Source organism: Bos indicus, chromosome 12 (assembly GCF_029378745.1).
Source record: "Bos indicus isolate NIAB-ARS_2022 breed Sahiwal x Tharparkar chromosome 12, NIAB-ARS_B.indTharparkar_mat_pri_1.0, whole genome shotgun sequence".
In the NCBI taxonomy this organism is placed as follows: Eukaryota; Metazoa; Chordata; class Mammalia; order Artiodactyla; family Bovidae; genus Bos; species Bos indicus.
Genome location: NC_091771.1, coordinates 50,038,739 through 50,059,691, shown reverse-complemented (window position 1 = coordinate 50,059,691; position 20,953 = coordinate 50,038,739). Strand labels below are relative to the sequence as shown.

General features: G+C 39.1%; 1 long non-coding RNA gene across 3 annotated transcripts in view; it reads left to right on the top strand.

The window, feature by feature from the left end:
• Positions 1-20,953, top strand: part of LOC139186142 (uncharacterized) — a 78,655-nt gene that overhangs the window by 12,573 nt on the left and 45,129 nt on the right. For 2 of the 3 annotated variants that reach the window (XR_011569645.1, XR_011569647.1), the window contains exons 2-3: positions 12,349-12,470; positions 18,547-18,768. This is a non-coding gene — a long non-coding RNA (uncharacterized lncRNA). The remainder of the gene's footprint in view (positions 1-12,348; positions 12,471-18,546; positions 18,769-20,953) is intronic. The other variant, XR_011569646.1, reaches the window with a different exon arrangement.

The window sequence follows — 20,953 nt, the reverse complement described above, 5'->3', positions numbered from 1 at the left end:
TTAATTGCAAACAGGCAGACTTCAACAAGAGGCTTGGAGTCCCATGAGGCACTGGGGCAGGGGGCTTTTACCCTACTGGAGTGCAGAAAAAAGAAACGCCCCCTTGCGGTCCACCCAGTGAGTTCATTGGCTCCAAGGTGGAGAGAGATTCTTGGCGGCTGCTCATTGGTGGGAAGATGTTCCCATCTTTTGTAAATCGCGCATTCACTCAGCCTTCGTTTCCTTTTCTTGAGGCCACGTGCCTACAATTCTCCATTTCTTATCCCTCACCTTATCCACTTGAGATTAAAATGCTTTTACAGACCCAGAACAGGCCTTGAGACAAAAATAATTATTGTCAAGTAAGTTTGAAAACACTACATATTTTTTCTCTGTTCCTATTATCCTCTCTTTCATATTGTTATCATATTAGAGTTTATGAAAATCACTGGAATAGCCTTTTAAATTTAACTCAGAGTGACCGAGACTTACTTGACACAGATACTATTTGTTCCTGTGAATCGTCTATGAAAACATTTTGTTCTAGATATTAGAGTCTTGCATTGAAGATACTGAGGGAACATTTTGTTCTGGCCCTTTAAAAAAATGAAATACTTTCAGAAAGATTTATTTTCCTACTTGGGAAATCATCTCACCCTATTTTAAGACTCTGGCCTTCCCTTTTCTTAAATGACCTAGGCCAATCTAATTTTGATTTTTAATGCTTCCTGTATTTGAGTAAGTGATGATTGTTTACCATCCATTCTATTCTTTCAAATGACAGATAGCTTTGAAATATTTTTATCTCTTCCCTTATGCTCAGGTAGCCCTTTGCTATGTACAGAGTAGTTTCACATTCATTATCTTATTGATCGCTTCTATGACACAGTCATTTTAAACAACCTTGCAACTAGTATTTAAAAATCATTAGGGCCATTAATATTCTATTAAGTCTGCAAAAATTTGAAATGGCTGACTCCTCCATATTGCAGAACTAAGAGGATATAAAATTTTGACTATAGCAAAAATATTTAGAGCCTTTACCTACACACAGATTGCTAAACTCCAGTGAAAACTACACAGAAAGGAAGTTAAAGAGTGGGAGAGTTGTTTACTAATGTTATTGTTAGAACTAACTGCCTTTAAAACAATTATGCTTCTTCTGATTTATTTTAATTTCTGGTCATGGCAGCTTTCAAAGTCATTATGTATAATATATTCTCAAAGATTCTGGGACTAAAGTCATGATATTCTCCAATAACTCCCAGCAAATAAATATCTAAGTAGAAATATTTTGTTTGCCGTCCTGAATTTGAAGTGAAGTGAAGTCGCTCAGCCATATCCGACTCTTTGCAACCCCACGGACTGTAGTCTACCAGGCTCCTCTGTCCATCGGCTTCTCCAGGCAAGGGTACTGGAGTGGGTTGCCATTTCCTTCTCCAGAGGAGCTTCTCAACCCAGGGATCGAACCCAGGTCTACCTGCATTATGGGCAGACCCTTTACCGTCTGAGCCACTAGGGAAGCCCTATCCTGAATTTACCCAAAGCTTATGGGAGGACATAATATTTTTAGAGTTGCTTTCTAGTTATATATTCTAGGATTTCTTAGTTTTATTTTCTTGATTCCTATTAGAAATCTTACATATTTGTTGAATAATTAAATAATGAAGTAATAGTAAACTCCTGGAATTTAGATACCTTTTTTATCCCCACATCTTTCCTTTGCTATTATAAATTTATATCCTTATAAGTTTATGTAAATCTTTTATGTAAGATTGAAGTCTTATATTAAGATTGTAGTCTGACCAGTGTACTACTGATGGTTTTTGACATATGTGTACATACATGAAAGGGCCACCACAAATTTTGTTTAATCCACCAAAGTCCCCCAACATCCTCTCCTGTTGCTTTGTAACCGTCCTTCCCTCCCCACTGTCCCCCGGCAACCATTACCTATATTTTTGTCCTTATAGTTTAGTTTGTATTTTCTAGAACTTTGTAAAAATGGAATCATACAGGATACACATACTTTTTGTGCCTGTCTTCTTTAAGTCAGCATAAAGATTTTGAGATTCATTATGCTCTTATGTGTATCAGCAGTTCATTTTTCTTAAAAAGACCTCTTTTGAGCATAAACGATATCTTCAAGTGTATATTGTTGTGGAATTAGTATTTTATTATATAGTTCACATGTTGTTATTCTACTGTTATGCAATGGATTGTTCCTAGTTCTTTTTTCTTTGGCTATTGGGAATAAAGCTGCTATGAAAAATTGCCTAGCAGTGGGAGGGTGAGATGGTGTGGAATGGTGGTAGATGTTGTTATTGTTGGTTAGTTACTAAGCTGTGTCTGACATTTTTGTGATCCCGTGAACTGTAGCCCACCAGGCTCCTCTGTCCATGGGGTTTCCCAGGGAAGAATACTGAAGTTGGTAGCCATTTCCTTCTCCAGCAGGTGTCTTTTCAACCCAGGGATTGAATCCACATCTGCATTGGCAGGCAGATTCTTTACCACTGAGCCACCAGGGAAGCCTGGCTGGTAGGTGTATGTTTACCATTTTTAAAAAATAAAAATAGTTTTTGCAATGCCACTTGTGATTACATTTCAATGATTTGCGATTAGAATGTCAATCATAAATTAAAAAACTGTCTTGAGCACATAGTCTGTGCTGGGTGCTGTGCCAAGAGCTCAGGAGATACTGGAAACAAAAGTAGATATCTTGTATGTTTCCATGTAGCTCAGAGTTATGTCAATAACTATACTTAGTTACATGGCTATTATAATAATTGTATACTTGTACTTTGACATATGTGCTTTGAAGGGAAGGAATGTGATTCTGTGAAGGATTGTAATAGGGTAATTAGCTGGCTTCTAAACCTGGAGTCAGGGAAGGCTTCCCAGGGGAAGTGACACCTGAGGATGAATGAGGATATAAACTAGGAAAAGGGTGGAGGGTACAGAGGGTGGAAGAATGTTTCAGAAAGTGGAAACAGCATAGGAAAAGTCCCTGAGGTGAAAGGAAACAGGTGGAAACCCGAAAAAGTCTGAGTGGCTGGAATACGAGATAGAGGCAAAGTCTGGGGAGTTTAAAAAAAAAAATTTTTTTTTTAAATTGAGATTTCATCTTTTTTTTAAAATTTTATTTTATTTTTAAACTTTACAATATTGTATTGGTTTTGCCAAATATCGAAATGAATCTGCCACAGGTATACATGTGTTTTTTTTAAATTTTATTTTATTTTTAAATTTTACAGTATTGTATTGGTTTTGCCAAATACCAAAATGAATCTGCCACAGGTACACATGTGTTTCCCATCCTGAACCCTCCTCCCTCCTCCCTCCCCATACCATCCCTCTGGGTCGTCCCAGTGCACCAGCCCCAAGCATCCAGTATCATGCATCGAACCTGGACTGGCGACTCGTTCCATATATGATATTATACGTATTTCAATGGCATTCTCCCAAATCTTCCCACCTTCTCCCTCTCCCACAGAGTCCATAAGACTGTTCTATACATCAGTGTCTCTTTTGCTGTCTCATATACACGGTTATTGTTACCATCTTTCTAAATTCCATATATATGCGTTAGTATACTGTATTGGTGTTTTTCTTTCTGGCTTACTTCACTCTGTATAATAGGGTCCAGTTTCATCCACCTCATTAGAACTGATTCAAATGTATTCTTTTTAATGGCTGAGTAATACTCCATTGTGTATATATGTACCACAGCTTTCTTATCCATTCATCTGCTGATGGACATCTAGGTTGCTTCCATGTCCTGGCTATTATAAACAGTGCTGCGATGAACATTGGGGTACATGTGTCTCTTTCATCAGTGATATTGGCCTGTAGTTTTCTTTTTTTGTGGGATCTTTGTCAGGTTTTGGTATTAGGGTGATGGTGGCCTCATAGAATGAGTTTGGAAGTTTACCTTCCTCTGCAATTTTCTGGAAGAGTTTGAGCAGGATAGGTGTTAGCTCTTCTCTAAATTTTTGGTAGAATTCAGCTGTGAAGCCGTCTGGACCGGGGCTTTTGTTTGCTGGAAGATTTTTTATTACAGTTTCAATTTCCGTGCTTGTGATGGGTCTGTTAAGATTTTCTATTTCTTCCTGGTCCAGTTTTGGAAAGTTGTACTTTTCTAAGAAGTAAGCCAGAAAGAAAAACACCAATACAGTATACTAACACATATATATGGAATTTAGAAAGATGGTAACAATAACCGTGTATACGAGACAGCAAAAGAGACACTGATGTATAGAACAGTCTTATGGACTCTGTGGGAGAGGGAGAGGGTGGGAAGATTTGGGAGAATGGCATTGAAACATGTAAAATGTCATGTAAGAAACGAGTTGCCAGTCCAGGTTCGATGCACGATACTGGATGCTTGGGGCTAGTGCACTGGGACAACCCAGAGGGATGGTATGGGGAGGGAGGAGGGAGGAGGGTTCAGGATGGGGAACACATGTATACCTGTGGCGGATTCATTTTGATATTTGGCAAAACTAATACAACTATGTAAAGTTTAAAAATAAAATAAAATTAGAAAAAAAAAAAAGAAACTAAAGACCTATATATAGAAAACTATAAAACACTGGTGAAAGAAATCAAAGAGGACGCTAATAGATGGAGAAATATACCATGTTCATGGATTGGAAGAATCAATATAGTGAAAATGAGTATACTACCCAAAGCAATTAATAGATTCAATGCAATCCCTATCAAGCTACCAATGGTATTCTTCACAGAGCTAGAACAGATAATTTCACAATTTGTATGGAAATACAAAAAAACCTCGAATAGCCAAAGCTATCTTGAGAAAGAAGAATGGAACTGGAGGAATCAACCTACCTGACTTCAGGCTTTACTACAAAGCCACAGTCATCAAGACAGTATGGTACTTGCACAAAGACAGAAATATAGATCAATGGAACAAAATAGAAAACCCAGAGATAAATCCATGCACATATGGGCACCTTATCTTTGACAAAGGAGGAAAGAATATACAATGGATTAAAGACAATCTCTTTAACAAGTGGTGCTGGGAAAACTGGTCAACCACTTGTAAAAGAATGAAACTAGAGCACTTTCTAACACCATATACAAAAATAAACTCAAAAAGGATTAAAGATCTAAACGTAAGACCAGAAACTATAAAACTCCTAGAGGAGAACATAGGCAAAACACTCTCCGACATACATGACAGCAGGATCTTCTATGACACACCTCCCAGAATATTGGAAATAAAAGCAAAAATAAACAAATGGGACCTAATTAAACTTAAAAGCTTCTGCACAACAACGGAAACTGTAAGCAAGGTGAAAAGACAGCCTTCAGAATGGGAGAAAATAATAACAAATGAAGCAACTGACAAAGGATTAATCTCAAAAATATACAAGCAACTCCTACAGCTCAATTCCAGAGATTTCATCTTTAATGAAGCTAAAACAAATTTATTATTCTCAGTGTATTAAAAAGGGCCGCAAATGCAGTGAAGACCAAACAGATAAGGAAACTGTACCTGCAGCTACAGATTTCAGAAAAACAAAGGCATCAGAATATAATTCTTCAAAATTGATGGTAAACCATGAGGGGTCAAAACTAATGACTCCTTATTTTATGCAACAGGAATGAAATTTACTAGTCAGTGGCGGAGTCCTCACAAGCTTCAAGTTATTTTTATTAATTTTTATTAGAGTATAGTTGCTTTACGATGTGTTCATTTCTGCTGTACAGCAAAGCGAATCAGCTGTACGTCTCCTCTTTTTTTTGCATTTCCTTCCCATTTAGGTCACCCATATAGAGCATTGAGTAGAATTACCAGTGCTATAAAGTAAGTTCTCATTAGTTACCTATATTATACATCACAACTAGACTTATTACAAGAGAATGTGGAAGTGTTTTAAGCAGGAAGATAATATATTCCGATTTGGATTTTGGAAAGACTACCCTGGCTGCAGCATAGACAAAAGATTACAGGAGATTAGAATGGATGTGGAAGGCAGTTCTGAGAGCCTTGCGGTGATGCTGGCATGAGCTGTGGTCGTGTGCATGGTGCATTTGTGCTCAGTCACCCAGTCGTGTCCAACTCTTTGTGACTATATAGCCCACCAGAAGAAGTCAGGGCTAGGAATACAGATATGAGTTACAATATACAGCTGGTACTTGAAGCTGTGGCTTTGGATGAGATTGTGGGGGAGGAATTGTACAGAGAAGAGATGAGGGCTTTGATGAACACTGAGGAGGCTTGGGGAACTCCAGTGTTTAATGATCAAGTCAGGAATGATGAATCTGAAAAAAGAAGACATGGAGAAGAACTAGGAAATTGTGGTAGTGAAAGTTCAAGAGGTTACTGACATTAGGGTGAAGGCCAAACCAGAATAAACAATGAAGCCATTACAGAGCACTTCAGACACTAGACCGTGTTGTGGCTTAAGGAGGATTAGATTGAAGGTCAGGAGTCAGGAAGGTACTTATGGTTCCTGTCCTTGTATTATGTGCCAGGGTCTTAGGTTAACTCTTGTCTCTGCCACAGTCCCTGTGAAGCATGTTTTATACAAATAGATAAGAATCAAAATGATTATGCCACACAAGGGGGACTTGGTGCCGTGCACCAGAAACAGCAAAATACAGAAAGATTACTTCTGAGGATTCATGAATCTGAGAGTCATGTTTTTCTTTTTATCTTCAAAATTGTATTTTTGAATTCAATCACCAATTATTTTCCATTTTTCCAAAGTAATATAAAATTCCTGCCCAAAAGTGATATAAAGGGAATTCCTTGGCGGTCCAGTGGTTAAGACTCCATGCTTTTACTGCCAAGGCCCCGGGTTCAATCCCTGGTAGGGGAACTAACATTCCACAGGTTGTGTGGTATGGCAAAAAAAAAAAAAAAGTAATATTGAATTTCTACTAAAAATGAGATTAAAAACAATTAGGTAGGAAAAAACTCCAAAGGCAACACTTCAAGCCATTCTCTTCTCAAAAGTTTGGAGACCATAACTTGAAAATTCAAACTCTGGTCCAAGGTATTCATGTTGACTTGAAAGAACAGAAATTTTCGCTCATGAAGGGCATGGAAGTCCACTGGTTTTGTCATGGTCACACAGTGATTACTGGTAAAAGAAGCCACAGGTCATAGGTTAGAACCTTCATGGGTAGCATGCTAGGCAGTTTTCTGGCTTAAATTAAAGGACTTGGACCAATAAGAAAGCTTTCATTCTCCCTGTAAAATGTGCTTTTCCCATGTCCCTCCAGCTAATTACCAGAAGCACTTGTACCATTCCTTTCAAACAACCTCATCATCTTTTCCTCCTTGATCCTGCTGAAAAGTTGAAATGCTGAATTTATGACATTGCAATCATTTTCATGGTAACAGACTGTGGCGTTGTAAACACAAGAGTGGGATGACTTCATTGCAGGATTCAGCAGAAGAAGAAACCAGGTTCTATGCAGGAGAAGCTCTTTTTCAGACCCAAATTGCTTTGATGACAGCAGAGGAAAACACAGATTATTATTGCTAGTGTAGGAAAAGGTCCCCAAACCCATCATACAAATGTTTCCGTCAGTCGTGCCCAAGTGGCAGGTACATTTGAAAGATGTTAGTCAAATGGTTGATGTTTTTGAAAACAGATGCCCAGCTGTTGAAACCTGTGTGTATATTGGAAATTTTAAGTGGTGATTTTTTAAAAGTAGATTTTCCTTAGTTACTATTTGACCAGTTTTTGAAAAGTGAGCAAAAATATTTTCTCATGTTTATGAGGTCTGAAAATTACAGTATATTTGAAAGTTGAAGTTCCAAAATGCTTGTTGATTTATAACTAAAGTTGAATTTTTGGTTCAATTTGAAAAAAAAAAGTGCTTGTCATGAAAACCATGTAGTAGGCTACAACTATACTTGAATCAAATTATATCCTCTGTGTTCACAGTAATGTATCAAGTATATTTCTATCACATTAACTGCAACAGTGCTTTTTTTTTAAAAAAAAATTTGAGTCAATTTCTCTTTTATACTTGATTTTTATTGAGACATATGGTATATTTCACATCCCAACAGTGCTTGGAGACATAATGACTTCTCTGTGTGCCCTGTAGCTGAATTTAACTCTCAGTATTGACTGCTTTCTTGGAGACAGGCTTTGTCCATAACCTTGGATAGCTCACTGTCTAGTCTTGCATATCATCATGTATAGCATCCCTCTGGAAGGGTGGATCTGTATGCACAATAACTGGAGAGGAAAGAAAGACACTCCCTCACTCATCCTCCTTATTTTCATCAGACAGATAGCTAAGACGACATTGCCTAATGGTATTTTTTGAGATATTGCCAAAATGGATGTTTAGGCAGTGTATGAGTGCTTAGTCACTAAGTTGTATCCAAGTCCTTTACAACCCCATAGACTTTAGCCCACCAGGCTCCTCTATCCATAGGATTTCTCAGGCAAGAATACTGGGGTGATTACTGTTTCCTACTCCAGGGGTTCTTACAGACCTAGGAGTTAAACCTGCATCTCTTGAGTTTCCTGCATTAGCAGGCTGATTGTTTTCCACTGTGCCACCTGGGAAGTCTGTTTAGGCAGTAGGATCCTGAAATTACTGGGAGTTCGTGTTACCAACCTGCTTCTGCTGAGCTATCCTGATGTCTGACAATACACTGAGATTTTTGCCTGAAAGTTCAGAAGAAACAAGGCACATGGAAGAGCTATGTTTATTCTTCTTCTGTTTACCTGCTTTTGGAAGTCTTATGCAAAGGAGCTTATAACGTAGACAGAGGTTCAGAGAATAGACCTGGTGGACCAAATTGATAAATGTTGTGTTAGATAATGAAGATGGTGAGCCAACTTTCTTTGGGTACATATTTTCTTACCTTGTTGCCTCCTGGGAGTGTCTCGGTTTAATCACAAATTTGTACTTCAGCACGTTCCATCCTATTGTTTAGCCTGTTGCTCTGTTTAAAAATCCAACTCTTACATTTTATTCATACCTAGTATTTCCAATGGATTCCTTTTCTTATGACTTCCTGTTGATGTTTCAGATTACCAATGTCTTCTCTTATCTTCTCAAAGATATTGAAAGCCATGCTTATTTTTAAATTCTTTGTCACTCCCACATTCTGCATCAGATATTGTTCCTTCTGTTCTCTGTATAGTAATTGTGCTCCTCAGATGTCTAGTTATTGTGCCTTATGAGCTCATGTCGCAGCCCTTGATTCCACCCAGTCACCAATGATGGCATTTTACCTAAGTCTTGGATTAAGTTTTCATCTTTAAACCCTCAGAGGAGCAGCCATGGTAGGAGGCAGATAGGCATTGCCTTAGATGAGAGGACTCAGGAGTGAGAAAAGCTCCAGATCAACTGATCGGCTCCCAGGTACCTTCATTAACATTCCAGGCATACGCGGTGTTTGCTTTAAGGTGATGTTACCAGGAGGCCTGTGCTGGGACCAATTTCTGCAGTAAAGTATCAGGCAAAGACTGTCCCTGAGCAAGGCTTGGGAGAGATAAAAGCAGAATTTAAGAGCTTACCCTCTAGTCACCCAGCCCTCCTCCTCCAATTCAGTTTTCAGCTTCTTCCTTACTTGTCACGGTTTTTGATCTTGGTAGTTGAATAATTCCCTTCCTCTCTAAGACTTTTGCTAGGATTAATTTTGAGACAGGAAGCAAGCAGTATGTTGGTAGCTACTTTGTCTCTTTGACCCAGAATGTAACCAAAACACTTGTCTCAAGTATTTAAGCCTCCAGAGCATACATTTCTTGAAGGTAGGATCGTAATTTGTCTCGGGGCCTATTTTCCTTCTCTTGTTTCTGCCCTTCTCCCTATTTTGTTGAGTCTATTAGTTAGAATGAAGGTTTAACTGTTACTCTCAAACAAGGTCGAAGTTACTTTTCCTTTCATGCAAGAAGCCAATGGTAAGTTATCTAGGTCTGCTACAGCGGCTTTGCTTCACAAAGTCCCTAGGGAGGATGAGGGCCGAGGTATGGAAGGATTGTTGTTGTTTAGTCACCAATTCAAGTCTGACTCTTTGTGACCCTGTGGACAGTAGCCTGCCAGGCTCCTCTGTCTATGGGATTTCCCAGGCAAAAACACTGGAATGGGTTGCCATTTCCTTCTCCAGGGCACCTTCCCATGTCTCCTGCATTGGCAGGTAGATTCTTTACTACTGATTCACTTGGGAAGCCATAGAGGTTTAGAAAAGGATATGGTCTAGCAGTTTTTTTGTTGCTGTTGTTTTTTGGAAAATAATCCAGGAAGATGGTCCACAAAAACTTGTTTTTACATATCAGCCACTATGTAAATGCATGGTTATATCCAACTGCAAGGAAGTCAGAAAACAAGTCTTTACTCTAGCCAGCCATGTTTACTCAGCTAAAAATTTTATTCTTGCAGATTAAGGGAAGAATAAGTATTGGGAACAATGAGTTGTCTTTGTTACATCTTCCTTTCTGCCTTAATTGATCTCATCTTCCTATTTTTACTTGTTTCTTCCTTACCTTCATTCATTCCCCCAATATTATTTAGTGCTGAGTGTACACCAGGGACTGCATTAAACATTTTATAACCTCAGTATTTTATTCTGCATCACCCTCATTTATCTGGAGAACAAAGATACTTTATTATATTAGGAAATCTTAGGGAGAACGTACAGGTTGGGTGGAGAAGTTTTATTTGTTGCATGAAGAGTTTCCTATTCTACAGAGAAAAAAACAGACCCAAGGAAACTATGTCCAAGATTTAGGTTGAATTGTGCTCCTACAACTTCCTTGGCAGTTACAGACATGCAGCATTTATTCATTCACCTGCTCTGTCAAACACCCTGTCAGGTGGTAGGAATTCAACAATACATAGGTAGTCAGAATCCATGCCCTCAACTAGACTGGCAACTGTAGCCTCATTGAGCAGCCATGCAATAAAACAAGCAACTAAGGAGAGCTTGTGATCTCCGATGTGGTAGGTTGGGAAGGTTCATGCTTTTCCTGCTAGACTACAATATATCCCAAACAAAACAAAGTAAAACCTTTCTTTTATTTATGTAGCTTCCTCAGTGTAGGAAATGTTGTCAACAAAGTAAGTAAATAAAATGAAAGATCAAGGGAAAATCATGACTTCAGTCACAGAGGACTGTGACAAAATAGTTTGGAGGAAAGAGGTCAATTTGACCAAAGCCTCACTGTATCTCACAGAATGGAGGAGGTAAGTTTGGAGACGTGGGTATCAAACCATGAAGAATTTTTAATGGCAGATTAAAGTGTTTGGAGGTAGACCACAGGAATCCTTTTTAAGTTTACACCTAGAAAAATGACTTCTGAACACGGTATTTTGGTAATCAGATGGCGAGGCAGAAACCTTGAGGCCTGGAATATTGACAATGAGAGGGGAAGTGGTCACTGGTTGACGTGATGTGTGAGCTCTTAGGAAGGAGAGCTGGGGTTGGCGGGCAGTGTGATGCTCATCATGAGAGCCTCTGCTGTTCTAGAGCAGAACATCTGGTGTGTTTCTTGGGGAAGGGGAGGACTTTCAAATGTTCTCTGAGGACTTTTCAGCAATTATATGGGCTCCAGTGAATGTTTTTGGCTGGAGAGGGAAGAGTAGAGGGATCTGAAGAAGAGGACCCTGTACCATCCTAGGCTTGCAGGAAAAATGGGAGGCTGGTGTGGCTTGGGGTCAGATCATGGAAATGTTATATGTATTTGTTATGTTTTGCTCATTTGTTTCCTGGACATTATGTCTATGAGAGCCCTGACATAAATATGCTTTGGGAAATTCATCATTTAATACTGGGACTATTTACTTTGTTTATTATTTTTATCCCTGATGTCCATGACAAACCCACTCTGTAACTTGGAAAACATATTTTCTTTATACATGGTTAAGGAGATAAGCAAGTGGGTTGAGTGCCTTTCTCAGAGACAAAGAAAAATAAAATGTCCAGAATGAACGGAAAGGATGGCCAAACTGTGTAGAGAAATATTTTCCATCTCAGTTTATTTTGGACATTGAATTGTCCATGGAAAATTCCGATAAATGAAACAATGGTCAAATTGAAATGTAAAATGTAAGACTGGGTGGAGTCAGAGGAAGGATGAAACAACCCAAGAAGTGTCAGGGTATTTGTGTGGAGAGCATGTTACTGGATAAGATGACCTGAAAATGCTTTCCCCTTTGGATATGCTATTGTTGTTGTTGTTGTTCTGTATTTAAAAAATTGAGTCATTTATAAAATAACTGTAGAAAAAAGTTCTGTTTAGTTAAAAATGAGAATCTACCTTTAAATTCATCTGTCTTCTGTACCACTTAGAAATTGTGTTCGACTGCAAGTTATAGAGATTTAAAAATACAATAGGCTCAACACTCAAGGAGTTTTTTCTTTTGCAGGAATTCTTTGTAGGCAGTTTCATGAAATATCCAAGGACTCAGACTCTTTTGGGCACCACCGTATTGAGAAAATGGCTTCCATCCTTGAGTTTACCTCAGGGTCTGAGGTGGCTGCTGGAGATGTAAGTATCCTCTTCACATTCCAGGCAGGAGGGAAAATGAGGATATTCTGAAGCACTTCCTTTAAGTATACTTCTTGAAAGTTACCCACAGTACTTCTACTTTTATCTCATTGGCCAGAATTTAGTTATGTGACCACATGTTGTATCTGCAAAAGAAACCCTGAGGAATATGATATTTTGTCCTTGGAGGCATTGTGCTCAGCTAAAATATTGGCATTCTATAATTAATAGGATGGAATCCAACCTTATTATTGAGAAAGAAAGGACTAAATATTGGAAGGCAACAAGCAGTCTCTATTCCCCTCTTGGAATAACTTAATTATGGTTATGTCCAAAGCTTCATTGCTAGCAAAGCAGGAGAGAGGTACCAGACTTTGTGTCCCATGAATGTTGTGAAAGAGAAATTTGTACAGTGAGAAGGAAAAAAAAAAAAGACACAGGGATTTCAGGATTTGTGGGTTAGAATATTTTCAAATTTGACTCATCTGGAAAATCTCCCATCTATTATGTCGACAATTGAGCATTGGCCATGTGACAAGTTCACAGCAAGGGAGGTTGGTAGGGTGGTTGCATGCTCCATCCTTCCAGGGAACACCATTCATGTAGAATATACCTATGAGTGATGCTCTTGAAACCAACACACAACAGCCCTGCCTGCTGTCACCTGGGGTTTCTGACACTGTGATCTGGCGCTATTCTTGAGCTTCTAAGGGTTTAGTTCATTGTATCCTGTTTCTTCAGCAAGGGAACTTACAAGAGTGAAAAAGGAATGAGAGGAATGAATTCATTCTAGGGAATAGAACGACAACTAGGCTTCTGTTTTGAGTCTACATGGCTAGAGGTCTTTATAGATTAGCTTCATACAGTTTAGGGGAGAAATTAGAAATCATAGCTGAAAGCTTCACGTTTTTCATCAGCAACTTGGATCTCTTACGAAAGTCTTTATTACAGGTAACTTTAGTGTTAAACTGAGGGATGTTACAGAGACTTGGAAGGAAGGAAGGAGAAAGAAAGGAGAAATGACAATGCTGTGGTGGGAAAAAGTGTCTGCCGAACTTGGAATCATACAACATGGGTTTAAATTCCAATGCTGTGGCTTGCTGGGTAATCTTAGCCAAATTGTGCAGTATCTCTGAGTATCCATTTCCTTATCTATGTGAAGTATAATAAAGTAATAATCCCAAGGTTGTTGCAAAGAATAAAGGATTCAGTGTATAATGTACACTAAGGCAGCTGATATAATAGGAAAATTGAAGGGCTAGTGTAAAAATCTGACATTTGTGATAACCTGATTCAGTACTTCCTTACCAATATCCTCATATGGAGAAGGCAATGGCAACCCACTCCAGTACTCTTGCCTGGAGAATCCCATGAACACAGGAGCCTGGTGGGCTGCTGTCTACAGGGTTGCACAGAGTCGGACACGACTGCAGCGACTTAGCTGCTAGCTGGTTCAGTACTTCCTTACCAATATCCTCAGTCCCTTTCCAGTTAACCTCCATCCCATGTGCCTCATGGAGCCCAATCTTTGCCTCGACCATTCCTATGTCTCTGTGCTGAGTGGAGCTGGGAAAAATCACCAGACAGTAAATATTGTAGCCACAAAATGTTATGATCACCAACCTCAATTTCCCTTGTTGTATGATTCCAAGTTCAGTAGATTTTTTCCCACCACAGCACTGTTATTTCTCCTTTCTTTTTCCCTTCTTCCTTCTGTCTCGATAACACCCCTCAGTTTAAGACTAAAGTTACCTGTTTTTCTGGTTTTCTAGGGTATCTTAAAAAAAAATAGCAAAAAAACATTTGTCCACCATTCTGGTTTTCTAGGGTGTCTTTAAAAGAAAAAAAAAATAGCAAAAATAGCAAAATACATTTGTCCACCATTCTCCCCAAATACCACTTCCCTTTTCCCATCCTGATCTGTCTTTACCCTATCCCTCATCAAATGAATTTGAGGAAACATTAGATATCATTTTGACTCTGTGCCAGCTCTTAATCTGCAGACTTACCTTGTTTCACACCCATCCTTTCCTCCTTATTTCTTGTGAATGGGAGAGCTGAGTTTCCTCCAATGGGCAAGTCATCTTCATTCTTACTGGAGGTCAATCTCTTTCTGTCTTCTCAAGATTCTTGCTACATTGATGATCCCATCTCTTCTGTATCTTTAGGCATGCATTTTAAAAAATATTTATTTATTTGGCTGGGGCGTCCCTGGTGGCTCAGATGGTAAAGAATCCGCCTGTAATGTGGGAAATGTGGGTTCGATACCTGGGTTGAGAAGATCCCCTGGAGGAGAGCATGGCAACCCACTCCACCATCCTTGCCTGGAGAATCCCATGGACAGAGGAGCCTGATGAGCTACAGTCTGTAGAATCACAGAGTTGGACATGACTGAAATGACTTGGGAGGCACTCACGCATTTATTTGTCTGTGTTAGGTCTTAGATGCAGCATGTGGGATCTTTCCTTGTGGCCGGAGGGCTTCTCTTTAGTCGTGATGTGCAGGCTGTCCAGTTGTGGCGTGAGGGCTCCAGGGCGCGAGGGCTCAGTAGTTGTGGTGCACGGGCTTAGTTGCCCCATGACATGGGGGCTTCCCCTGGTGGCTCAACTGGTAGAGAATCCACCTGCAATGCAGGAGACCTGGGTTTGATCCCGGGGTTGGGAAGATTCCCCAGAGAAGGGAACGGCGGCTACCCACTCCAGTATTCTGGCCAGGAGAATTCCATGGACTGTAGAGTCTATGGGGTTGCAAGGAGTCGACACAACTGAACAACTTTCACTATGTCGTATCTTAGTCCCTGGCCCAGGGATGGAACTCACGTCCCCTGTGTTGGAAGGTAACCATGTAACCACTGGACAACCAGGGAAGTCCCTTCCTATTTGCATTTAAACATGCCTTACACTTTCCCATCATAGGAAAAAGAAAAGTCTTTGTGGGAAAATTTCCTATTCTAACTATTCCCTCCTGCTGTACTCACACTCGGTTTCCCAAAGCCAACTATTTGACTGGGCACAGGATCGATAGGATGGAGAGATACCCACCTCCTATAGGGAAACACTGCAAGTTACAAGTTAATCGGTAGGGATGCACAGTCATCCTCTAATAAGGGAAGTGAATAATTCCAAATACAATCTACCACATCCTCTTTATTGCCAGACTTTTTGAAAAAGTTGTCTACTCTTAAGCATCTCTACTGCTAAACATTTTTAAAAATCAGTCCCTTAGATAGAGTTTCTGCCTGGGCCACACTAGTCAAATTGTTCTTGCCAAAGCCACTGACTCTAGTTTCTATTGCTAAACTGAGAGGACATTTTTCAGTTCATACAGTGCTTGGACTTTGGCCAGCATTTGAGGATGAGGACCACTCTCGTTGAGAAATTCTTTTCTTGGCATCCATGCCTTTACTTTTTCTCCTATCTGATAGCTGCTTAATCTCACTCTTCCAAGTGGGCTCTTTCTGGGGGGCAGCCCCTTAGATGTTAGTGCTGTTGTGTCTCCTGTTCATCCCTTTCTCCAAATGGAGAAGGTGTAAATACACCTTCCTCAATGACCTCATCACTTTCAATTCTCCAGTCATGCTCCACATGCTTGTAGTAACTTAGGGGTGCAACCTCAATGTACAAAAGTGTAGCTTTCCTTATTTCTAGTGATACAATTGTTCTCCATCTTCTTTCTGCGGATCCTCCTAGCTAGAAAATTAAACTAGCTCATTCAGTGAACTCATTCTCTTCCAGTTCTGATGTCTCTTTCAGATAAATAAGTCAAGTCACTTCCCTTTTTATTTTAAGCTCAGTTTCCTTTTAATACTGGCTTTTCCCTCCCAAAGAGCCTTCCCTCCTCTTCACTGCTTGCCTCATGAGTGAGTCCAGATGTAGTGGGTGACTGTAAGTCTTTTCCTGCTGATGGAAGCATATAACAATGTATTGAACAGGGATATATTAGATACAATAGGGTAGAAGAGGAAACTTTCTCATCACTACCTTATTCATTTGGACTGTTTCTTCTAATTATTCTCTATTCACTGAAAGAAATTTGGTAAGGACTCAAGGTGTTTTCTGGTCATGCTTAGATAATAAAATGTCCAGTCTAGTTTTTTAATCATATTAACACCAAACTCCAATCCAATTTGTTTCTCTCCACTCCTAGTGGTTATGCTTTGATCAGTGATTCTTGAGAATTATAACACACTTCAGAAGAAATTTTCTAAATACAAAGTACCTTATGATCGCAAGACATAAAAAATAAATTTTAATATGTATTTTTGCATATTAATGAAAGTAGAAAGTGAAAGTGAAGTCACTCAGTCGTGTCTGACTCTTTGTGATCCCATGGACTGCAGCCCACCAGGCCCCTCCATCCATGGGATTTTCCAGGCAAGAGTACTGGAGTGGGGTGCCATCGCCTTCTCCGATTAAATATAATAAGGAAGGTAAAATGAGAATAAGAGCTGGAACCTTTTCAAATCTTTTTATTGAATTTTTTCTTTTTCTTTTTAAAAATTAATTTATTTAATTGGAGGATAATTACAATATTGTGATGTTTTTTGCCATACATCAGCATGAATTGGCCACAGGTATACATGTGTCCCCCCATCCTGAACATCCTCCCACCTCCACTCCCCCACTTTCCCGCTGGGTTGTCCCAGAGCACTGGCTTTGGGTGCCCTGCTTCATGCATCAAACTTGCACCAGTCATCTATTTTACACATGGTAATGTACATATTTCATTGCTACTCTCTCAAATCATCCCACCCTCACCGTCTCCCACTGAGTCCAAAAGTCTGTTTTTTATGTCTGTGTCTCCTTTGCTGCCCTGCATGTAGGATCATCGGTACCTTATTTCTAAATTCCATATGTGTGTGTTAATATACAGCATTTGTCTTTCTCTTTCTGACTTACTTCACTCTGTTTAATCAGCTCCAGTTTCAAGCACCTCATTAGAACTGACTCAAATGCATTCGTTTTTATAGTTGAGTAATATTCCATGGTGTATATATACCACAACTTCCTTATCCATTTCTCTGCCAATGGACATACATCTAGGTTGCTTCCATGTCCTCTCTGTTGTAAGTAATGCTGAAATGAACATTGGGGTACATGTGTCTCTTTCAATTCTGTTTTCCTTGGGGTGTATGCCTAGTAGTGGGATTGCTGGTTGTATGGCAGTTCTGTTCCCAGTTTTAAAAGGAATCTCCACACTGTTCTCCATATTGGCTGTACCAGTTTGCATTCCCATCAACAGTGTAAGAAGGTTCCCTTTTCTCCACGCCCTCTCAAACATTTGTTTGTAGACTTTTTTGATAATGGTCATTCTGACCGGTGTGAGATGGTACCTCATTGTGGTTTTGATTTGCATCTCTTTAATAGTAAGTGATGTTGAGCATCTTTTCATGTATTTATTAGCCATCTGTGTGTGTTCTTTGGAGAAAGTTCTGTTTAGATCTTCTGCTCACTTTTTGATTGTGTTGTTCATTTTTCTGGTATTGAGCTACATGAGCTGCTTATATATTTTGGAGATTAATTCTTTGTCAGTTTCATTTGCTGTTATTTTCTCACATTCTGAGGGCTTTCTTATCACCTTGCTTATACTTTTCTTTGTTGTGCAAAAGCTCTTAAGTTTAATTAGGTCCCATTTGTTTATTTTTGCTTTTATTTCCATTACTCTGGGAGGTGGGTTATGGAAGATCTTGCTGTGATTTATGTCGGAGAGTGTTCTGCCTATGTTTTCCTCTAGGAGTTTTATAGTTTCTGGTCTTACATTTAGGTCTTCCAGTGGGAGGAAGGATTGGTTACTTCTCTATTTTTTTCATTATTGGCCAGCTGTTTCTAAAGGGTCTTCAGGGAAGGAAAGAGGTAAGAAAAAGAAAAGAGATTTTACCTTGGATTCATTTTTTATTTGGTGTTGATGTCCTCCAGCTGTGATAGAGATCAGAAGCTGGCCCTTTTCTCATGGGGCCCTTTTGTGTGTTTTTAGAGACCTCCCCATGGCTGGTTGCCAAGTTGCATTTTGCTTGTCTTCAAGCTTGCCTGCTCTGGTGGCCACATCTGATCATCACTGTTACCCTCTATTTCCCCAGGTCCCCTGGTTCCTGAGACTGGCCCCTCTGTGTTGTTCTTCCAACAGTTTCTTGGGAGAATTTCTCTCAACATGATCCAGCTCAGCTCTCACATGAGGTATTTGGCCCGTTTGAGAAATCATACAGCATTTGCCATGTCAAATTCTGGAAGCGTGGCTGTTCCAACACTGCCCTTCATCTTCTCTTCACTGTAGTTGGAGCCACAAGTTCTTTCTTGCTCAGGTGAGGAAAGTCCTCTACTCTCCCCTGCAAGGGTGAGAATGAAGCCCATCACACTGAAATCTCTCCAAGGAAACCTCAGTCTCTTCACTTCCTCTCAGTAGCCTGGTGGGTGTTCATGGGTGGACTTGGTACCACTGTTCTCCCATCTTAGGTCACTGATCTGCCAGCTCTTTGACTGACAGACCACTGAAACTTATTTTGAAAATTCAACTGTGTGCTCCTTCTTTTATGTTGCTATCTAAACTTTTTAGTCATAAATTTAAATCATATCAAAGGATGTAATTTTTTACTTATTATGAATATGAATATTTTATAATAAAGCCACTACATTGTTTTTTTAAAGTAACTAGTGGATACATAGTAATTTGATGCCCTCTGCCATCTTTTAGATAACTCACAATGACCCATTCCCATCTCAATAAATAAAATACCTCCCACAAATAAAATGGATAACTCTTTGTTTTTTGAACAGAGATTTTACATTGTTCTATTTTCCCCCTGGAAGTCTTTTTTTTTCAATTTCACTTCACCTGAAGAATTTTTCCTTTTGTAATATGTTTTGAAGCTTTCCAGTCCATTATTCTCATCATTTTCTTCAATACAAATGCATATTTAAGTTTAAAATTTTTAATTCCTGTAATCATAAGATATTTTTAGAAGATTTCTTCTAAAATGTGTTATCACAACAATTATTAGTACTCACTTGATAAAAGCATGAAAATATTACACATTCTTATAAATGCATCCTAACCATAACAATAAACTTTTATCAAGCATGTGCTTTCTAAAAAAAGATGAGGCCTTTCTTCTTTTTCTTCTCCTCTTCCTCCACCACCTTCTCCACTTTCTTCTGTCTTTTTTGAGGATGAACAAGGATTTAGTGGAAATCAGCAACAACAATAAAAGAAAGTATGGGACCCTAAGTAAGTGTGGGGTTACACAAGATTCATTTCAACTCTTAATTGCATTATTGCACTGAAATGGACAATGCCTTCCCATTAAGTAAATCCAGAAAAAAGTACAGGGTAGTAGTGAGTAATTGAGAAGAGACAGAATGACAGAAAGCAATAAAAAATTGAACAGATATTTGGCACAGTTAAAAATATCAGCAATCTGAATACATGTTCAAGAAAACACAATACTCTCAATTCTTTTAATGCAAAAATATAATATTCATCTATTAGCAGTAAACTTGGAATTTTCCACTTTTTCATTCTTAAAATCATGTAAAATATGCTGCTGAGATCCAAACCTGGGGCATAGTGAAGGGCAGCTTAACAGATATAAATATATATATATTGTCTCTTTGGGATCTTGGAGTTGCTCACAGCCCAGACAGAACACCAAAGTTGAGCTAGAGATGGGCGAGACATTTACCTTTCTCATGAAACAGTAGTGAAGGGATAGTGTGGAAAGAAAATATATCTCTCTATATAAAATCTAGAACTTAATTTCCTAAAGCCACCTGTGGCCGTGTGTTTCTTTAGAAGTTTTGGTGTACTTCTGTGTGTTCCTATACTTTAGGAGTTACTATTTTAGGGAATGATTTCCCTGTTTAGGATGTGCTAAGTTCTTTTTTTCCTTTTTATTTAGCAAGTATGAAAGAGTAAAGAGCATATTATTAAGTATATATTCAAAATAAATGCAATAATTTCTATTTTAGTATTAACAGGAAAGAATATTCTCTATCCAGTCTATCAAGCCTCACACACACACACACACACAACATATACTTTATAATTTGGGAAACATACTATTGTTTATCTATTTATAGTTAGAATGTATACATAATTTATCTAAACTGGAAGAACGTTCTATTTTTTTATTTTTTTATTGGAGTATAATTGCTTTACAATGCTGTGTTAGTTTCTGCTGTACAAAAAGCGAATCAGCTATAAGTATACATATATCCCCTCTCTCTTGAACCTCCCTGCTCTGCCATACTACCTCTCTAGGTCATCACAGAGAACATGCCAAGTTCTTGAGAGCTTGTTTGGAGGTTCTAGCAGGGGAGCGCAGCTACTCGTATACCCTTGACCGAAGACCAGTCCTCCTCTATCGGGGATGGTCGTCCTCTTCGACTGAGCGTGCAGCTTCGGGAGGGATGCACATGGAGCGGTGAGGGAGGAAGGGGACACCCGCCTAGCCAGCCAGATCAGCTGAATCAACCCTGGCGATCAATGGG